This window comes from Bison bison, unplaced genomic scaffold (assembly GCF_000754665.1).
Source record: "Bison bison bison isolate TAMUID 2011002044 unplaced genomic scaffold, Bison_UMD1.0 scf7180017864215, whole genome shotgun sequence".
NCBI classification, from domain to species: Eukaryota; Metazoa; Chordata; class Mammalia; order Artiodactyla; family Bovidae; genus Bison; species Bison bison.
Window position 1 is genome coordinate 7,424,538 of NW_011494787.1, and position 6,480 is coordinate 7,431,017.

A 6,480-nucleotide genomic window follows, 5' to 3' on the forward strand; every position below is an offset into this window, starting at 1 on the left:
TTTCTCCCGGCAATCTTGATTCCAGCTTGGGCTTCCTCCAGCCCAGCATTTCTCATGATGTACTCTGCATATAAGTTAAATAAGCAGGGTGACAATATACAGCCTTGACGTATTCCTTTTCCTACTTGGAACCAGTCTGTTGTTCCATGCCCAGTTCTAACTGGAAAAATTAGAGATACCAAGGGAACATTTTATGCAAAGATGGGCTTAATAAAGGACAGAAATGGTAGGGACCTAATAGAAGCAGAAGATATTAAGAAGAGGTGGCAAGAATAAACAGAAGAACTGTACAAAAACGATCTTCACGACTCAGATAATCACAATGGTATGATCACTCACCTAGAACCAGACATCCTGGAATGTGAAGTCAAGTGGGCCTTAGGAATCATCACTACGAACAAAGCTAGTGGAGCTGATGGAATTCCAGTTGAGCTATTTCAAATCCTGAAAGATGATGCTGTGAAAGTGCTGCACTTAATATGCCAGCAAATTTGGAAAACTCAGCAGTGGCCACAGGACTGGAAAAGGTCCGTTTTCATTCCAATCCCAAAGAAAGGCTATGCCAAAGAATGCTCAAACTACCGCACAATTGCACTCATCTCACATGCTAGTAAACATACTCATCAAAGATCGCTAGAGCCCAGTCCAGGAGCTTCCGGTGTGCATTTCTAGGGAAACACTATTGCTTGTTAATCTTCCCATCAGCTAGTGGCTGATGGGAGCAACAGAACTTCTGGAGGTACCTAGTATCCTATCTGATGCTCATCCTCCCATCTTTGAATTAGACTCTGGAAAAGCCAAGAAAGAAAGGGAGAGCAGGTAAAAAGGAATAATGTGAGTTTCTACAGGCACTGACTTGTTTCAGACACTAATGTATTTAGCCAACACTCCAACAATAGAAGTTGAAAGAGGAAGAGGGGACTGATGTTAAATAAAGCTTATCTTCAACAGTTCACAGGTCATACAATAGGTTTTCTTGAGTTTTCTGTAAGCAAATTCTTTAACCTACTTATCATCTATTTATCACCTTTCCTAACCCAGACTTGACCTCAGAGGGCTTACTCTCTCCTGGAATTCCAACACAAACATGGAACAATTAAGGTAACTTTTTCAGAACACTTCTAATTGTCCTGCTTCCTCCTTTTCTCTCCCCATCCTTACTTTTCCCAAATCACCCATCCATACATACACACCAATCAAGTAAACAAGGGGAAAAAGAAAAGGGTCTGTTTTAAGGGTGCATCTCACCTACATGAGTAGAACATTCTACAATGTGATACACATGGAAAGACAAAATTGCCCTTCTCCAGAAGAGGCTCTTCTCCGAAGATTGCCACTTAAGGGGTCACCTTGGATTCAATTTTATATCTGACTAGTAGCATGTTCTCATTCTCTCCAATTAGAGTCATAACATATTCAAATAGCCTGAATTGTCAATCCTATTTTCCCTAGAAAATTGTGAACTCACGTAAGGAGACAGCAGTGGAAAGGCAAGGTTATACCTTATTTCTCCTTCCCAGCCTAACAGAGCAGGGGTCCTCCCCTGAATTTGTCTAAAGGCCCCTGTTTTTTCCCAGTTCACCCAGGACACAACAAGAGTGCTGATAATTAAAAGATAACACATAGTACTCCCGATATGCCAGGCACTGCTCTAAGTTGTTGTTGTTTAGTCGCTAAGTCATATCCAACTCTTTCGTGACCCCATGGACTGTAGCCCCCAGGATCCTCTGTTCATGGGATTTCCCAGGCAAGAATATTGGAGTGGCTTGCCATTTCCTTCTCCAGGGGATCTTCCTGACTCAGGGATCGAACCCACGTCTCCTGCATTGGGAGGCAGGTTCTTTACTGCTGAGCCACCTGGGAAGCCCTGCTGCTTTAAGTCCTTCCTAATTATTCACTCACTAAATCCTCACACAAACTCATTATATGGCTTCCTCATACAAGCTCATTATATGGCTTCCTCACATAAATTCATTATATGGCTTCCTCACACAAAGTCATTATATGGCTACAGCCAATACCCACACCTGAATAACTTGCTCAGGGCCATATTCTAATCAATGGCATAACTGGGATTCGACTGCAAGTGGTCTAGTCACAGTCCTTAACCATTATGCTATAGTGAAATGGGCCAGAGAAAAGGTCTAGGCCAGACAGAAGAAATTAGATCCAGTCTGGACCCTTTTCATTGTTGGGTTGAGCCCAGAAGTCCCCAGCTGTAAGAATCATAAAGCATGCCTTAACTCTCATGTCATTGCTGGTTTCAGTGAGCCAGAACCTCATCTTATCTCAGCATTGAGAAATTCCTTAGGAATTCAGCAATCAAACTTTCTCCCCTTTTAAGAATCTGTAAATAGAGGGGTATTAATAAAATCTTCTTCAGTGTGATATAAGAATTCACTAAGAGGTTGGGGGGGTGGGTTGGAATAATGCATCTATATCATGGTGGCTGACATACAGATGGTGTCTGTGTATGGTTATTTATCATCACAAAAGCAAATGAGTATGGATGACGGCACAAACCTAAGCATTTAGGAACTATAGAACGTGATATATGGTTCCTGCCCTTAAGAAATTCATAGTTTCACAAATCTGAAGAAAATCAGAGAACAAATCTTTTGAAAGCTAGAGAAATGATTGTTAAATAGAATCAGAGAACTATACGGCAACTATCTTGGAATCAGACTTCTAACCACACCTCTATATTCTCTCTTTCTTCTGTATTGTTTATAGTCAATGACTACATCGATTCACTGTAGGTTACCATAGTGTCAAATGCTATTTTCACACTCTTCTCATTGGTGGGTGTTCCAAATCCTTCTAAGAATTTACACCTCTCGTTGCTAGTTCAGAGCCATTTTCAGATGGATTTCTTATGCATAGCAAGCTGTTTATTTTTTAATAATAATAATTCTTAATTTAAATTTATATAGAGCCTCTCATAAGATTCTATATACAAAAAGATGATTACTATTAGTAGCAATTACAAGCATTATACTCTGACAATTCCAAATGGCTTATAAGTTAATTTATATTAAATACAGCAGTGTTAATACAGCATATTATGTGTATACTTTATTTTCTTGATATTTTATACTATAATTTTTTATTATGTACTTTTCTTAGATTTCTAATTTGATTTTCTTTCAAGTATATTGTACATGTATGAAGCACTAGGATATGGAGTGAAAAAAAGAAGAATTATTGCTGATAAATAATTTCTGGTTACTAGCATACTCAAGTCCGGTGGTGGGGGCATGGGGGATGGCTGTATCGTTTGGGTCTTTAACACCTAAGGAATTCACTAGAGAATTATGTAGGTGCTCATCTCATTACTTCCAATGAAAATCTATTTTCTTCCTCCAGGGGTTTTCAGTGGATTTTGTAGAATAGGGGTTTCCTAGTCTTTCCTGTTTGTGAAAGATACTGTACTGATAGATTTCCATGATGAATTCTCTCACTTCTGAGTTTTGAGTGATTTTTAACACCTGATATGGAAATGAAGAAAGCAAGTGAGGAAGAATTTTGAAAAAAAGGTTATGGAAATAGCTGGGAGTCTTCCTGCTGAGCCATCCCAGAACTAGAGTTTTGAATAATGTATGTTCCATAAATCTAAGTGTCCCACTATGCCACATTTTAGAAAAGGGAGAGAAAATAATAGCTACTGTCCACACTTATCACCAATAATAAATTGCAGGGCTCCTGTGTGTGTGGCGATTAATGCAAAATGCAACCCCAAACACATAACTAAATAAATAGATAGTTTGACTTTCGTGGGGGTTATCTTTCTTCCTCCTCCTTTCTCTCTCTCCTCTCTAAATAGAAAATACATTTTTAAAAAATCTATGGAACACCTATGCTATTCTCTTTGAGACAGACAAATGGGTTCTTTTTTTCCCCAGGTAAAAGTAGGTATGTGTGTGTGGGTGTGTATAAGAGATAGAGGCAGAGTTTCTACAAGAAACAGAAACAGAGACACAGACTGAGAACTCAGTGGATGGGGGTCTCAGTGTGCAGAATTCATGTATATTAGTGAGATGCAAAGGGAGAGTGTGCAGAGCACCTAGCAGTGGGAATCAAACATAGTCATGCAATAAGCAAATTTTTAGAGGACGAATTTACAAAGGAACACTGACTCTAATTGATTTCAGTTAGATTCTGAAATATTTTACATAGAAAACTCCCTACATCCTTCAGAATTTAAGACTGTATCAACATTTACATGAAAATCAGATACTGATCATGCATCTAGAAAAGAAAACCCTTTCAGAAGAGTTTTCAAACTCTATCATAAATCATTGTTATCAGTTTTTATGGGACCTCTTAAATACTTCCCTGATAGCTCCGTTGGTAAAGAACCCACCTGCGATGCAGGAGAGCCCTGTTTGATTCCTGGGTCAGGAAGATCCCCTCAAGAAGAGATAGGCTACCCACTCAAGTATTCTTGGGCTTTGCTTGTGGCTCAGCTGGTAAAGAATCCACCTGCAATGCAGGAGACCTGGGTTTGATCCCTGGGTTGCAAAGATCCCCTGGAGAAGGCAACTGCTATCCACTCCAGTATTCTGGCCTGGAGAATCCCATGGACTGTATAGTCCTTGGGGTCACAAAGAGTCGGACACAACTGAGTGACTTTCACTTTCTTATCTGAATACCGCTGTACCCTAGATGGAGCCATCATTTATTGAGGCCCTTCAGTTAATAGGCATTTTACACATGTGAAAGTATGTTAGTTACTCAGTCATGTTCAACTCTTTGCAACGCTATGGACTGTAGCTCTCCAGGCTCCTCTGTCCATGGAATTCTCCAGGCAAGAATACTGGAGTGAGTTGCCATTCCCTTCTCCAGGGGATCTTTCTGATCCAGGGATTGAACCCAGGTCTCCTGTATTGCAGGCAGATTCTTTACCATCTGAGCCACATAGTTCATATCAGTTTATTTAATCTTCTCACCAAGCTTGTGATACTTTAGTACTATTATCTTTGTTGTTCAAAGGAAGAAACAGACTCAGAAAGACCAAGTGTATTTCCCAAAGGCACCCATCTACAAGGAAGCAGAGGTGGGATTTGAATTCCTTTTCTGGTAAACCCCAAGATTTTTCACTCTGCCCTTATGGGGTTGCCAGACAAAATAAGGCCATCCAGTTAAACCTGAATTTCAGATGAATAACAGATATTTTTTTTAAAGCATAGCTGTGTCCGACATATTGCATAAGATATATTTATACCAAAATTGTACCTTATTTATCCACAATTCAAATTTGGATATTTTCTATTTTTATTGCTATACCTGGCAACCCTTGTCATATGTCTTCTCTGGAAACATCTGTATCTGTCCTTGAGAGGGAGCAAAGCAATGAAAGAGAAAGCTGTTCTTCTTGGAAGAGAGGAACGGAATACTGAGGCACCTACCCCACTAAGTGTTAACATCAGTTCACTTCAGTTCACGCACTCAGTTGTGTCCAACTCTTTGTGACCCCATGACTGCAGCATGCCAGGCCTCCCTGTCCATCACCAACTTCCAGAATTTATTCAAACTCATGTCCATTGAGTCAGTGATGCCATCCAACCATCTCATCCTCTGTTGTCCCCTTCTCCTCCTGCCTTCAATCTTTCCCAGGATCACGGTCTTTTCCAATGAGTTGGTTCTTTGCATCAGGTGGCCAGTGTATTGGAGTTTCAGCTTCAACATCAGTCCTTCCAATGAACACTCAGGACTGATTTCCTTTAGGATGGACTGGTTGGATCTCCTTGCAGTCCAAGGGACTCTCAAGAGTCTTCTCCAACACCACAGTTCAAAAGCATCAATTCTTCAGTGCTCAGCTTTCTTTATAGTGCAACTCTCACATCCATACATGACCACTGAAAAAACCATAGCCTTGACTAGACGGACCTTTGTCGATAAAGTAATGTCTCTGCTTTTTAATATGCTGTCTAGGTTGGTCATAACTTTTCTTCCAAGGAGTAAGCATCTTTTAATTTCATGGCTGTAGTAACCATCTGCAGTGATTTTGGAGCCCAGAAAAATAAAGTCTGTCACTGTTTCTACTGTTTCCCCATCTATTTCCCATGAAGTGATGGGACCGGATGCCATGATCTTAGTTTTCTGAATGTTGAGCTTTAAGCCAACTTTTTCACTCTCCTCTTTCACCTTCATCAAGAGGCTTTTTAGTTCCTCTTCACTCTTTGCCATAAGGGTGGTGTCATCTGCATATCTGAGGTTATTGATATTTCTCCCAGCAGTCTTGATTCCCGCTTGTGCTTCATCCAGTCCGGCGTTTCTCATGATGTACTCTGCATAGAAGTTAAATAAGCACGATGACCATATACAGCCTTGACATACTCCTTTTCCTATTTGGAACCAATCTGTTGTTCCATGTCCAGTTCTAACTGTTGCTTCCTGACCTGCATACAAATTTCTCAAGAGGCAGGTCAGGTGGTGTGGTATTCCCATCTCTTTCAGAATTTTCCACAGTTGATTGTG

The 6,480-nt window shown here is 40.3% G+C and overlaps 1 pseudogene; it reads left to right on the top strand.

Annotated features, from left to right (window-relative positions):
- LOC104992506 overlaps nucleotides 1-6,480 on the top strand; it is a 187,034-nt pseudogene that overhangs the window by 95,694 nt on the left and 84,860 nt on the right.